Source organism: Lissotriton vulgaris, unplaced genomic scaffold (assembly GCF_964263255.1).
Source record: "Lissotriton vulgaris unplaced genomic scaffold, aLisVul1.2 SCAFFOLD_9473, whole genome shotgun sequence".
Lineage (NCBI taxonomy): Eukaryota > Metazoa > Chordata > Amphibia > Caudata > Salamandridae > Lissotriton > Lissotriton vulgaris.
In genome coordinates, this window is record NW_028245824.1 from 12,889 (window position 1) to 14,499 (window position 1,611).

Below are 1,611 nucleotides of genomic sequence, written 5' to 3' on the forward strand. Positions count from 1 at the left end.
GGTGCAGGGCTGGACACCATTTATATGAACTGTTGATAAGAAATTCGCTGACAGTTTTGCTTGACTCATAACACTGCTCATCCGTTTGAGTCAGTATTGGTTAAGTAAGACACCAGCCAGTTCTCCTTTATTCCAAAAATGCTATATTCACCATTTGAAGCTTTGGAGATCTATTTGGTCTGGAATAAAAAAAAATGTGAGGTCTCACGGTAATGTCTCTTTGGAAAATGTAGTAAATATGGCAGTATTACCTTTAATTACCATTACTCTTTTTCCACACCAATATATATTCTTTGCCACCTTATTTTGACCAAAAGAGCTCCTTCATAAAAACAGGCAAGCAATTCAAATATAATTACATATTTTTGTCAATAGTGAGAGTTTGTGAGTAGTTGAAAGGATTTTATTATTTTGATTATATAATTAAAGATAGAGGTTTCTCTGAGTCTTTACTGATTAGTCAAATATCAATCAGGTTAGAGATCCGGTAATAGAAAAATGTAGTTAGTTCAAATCATATTATAATAAATATACAGCACGTTCCATTAAGGAAAGGATCCCTATTCTAAGAAATGGGCACAATTGGTTTCAGTCAGAACCCATGAAGAGTTCAAAAATAAAGGTGAGTGAGATTAGCATTAAGCTAATTAATCAATAATTGATAATTGCAGAGTTTCAAGTAAAGAGAAAATAAACCATACAGCAAATAAGCATTGGTTAAGGCAATCAGTCAAAACAGAAAGCTTAGGGTTTCAATACATGTCACAGGGACAAAAAGCTTGTCATTGTGCTCTGCAGCTTTGCCTCACCCCTCTTCAGCTCTTTCTATTCTGTTATGTCTGCTCTGAACCAGAGTCTGAAAATCTGTTCTGCACTCATCTAAGACAGTCTTCTCCCCTCTAGTCCTTGTCCTGTTCTGTTCTGAAAATCCTAAACTAGGAACGTGTATATCAATCTGTAAATGTTGCAAAACATGTGGTCAGTTATTGTCTTCTCCAATTGGAATCCAGTATTCTCTGGTGAGCACAGCCCCATGTAATTCATCAGGCGCTGGCTATCGCTTTCATCTTATTTACAATGATCTAATATTCCTAACCTTGTGATAGAGAAAAGTGTTATTCTAACTAAACACATTACATTTGTTGCAAGAGAAAATTACTATTTAAACAGGAAACTTTAGAACATATTGTGGCATTGCGTTTTGAAATGTGTGTGCACATTATATTCCTTCAGTAAAACAATGAAGTTTTATGTCAGTTCATGAATAAATCTCTGGTTTAAAATAAAAGTCGACCAGCAACTAACATGCTAAGGCTTCTGGGGTCAATCTGAGTGTTTCTATTTCACAGCATATTTTACTATTATCAAATTGCCAAATGAAGCTTCTTCTGAGCAAGCTATACGCCATGAATTCTATTTAGTTGTCACTGCTCTGGTGCACTTTTTATAAATGTTCAGTAAATTTTATACAAACTATTCACTACCTCTGCACACATTTAATAATTATTGTAAGTTAAAAACACATTCTATAATTAAACAAAATCTAAACTAGGCACATTAACTATAAATCATACTTGCACATGTTTTAACATTTGAAAAGAACATGATTTA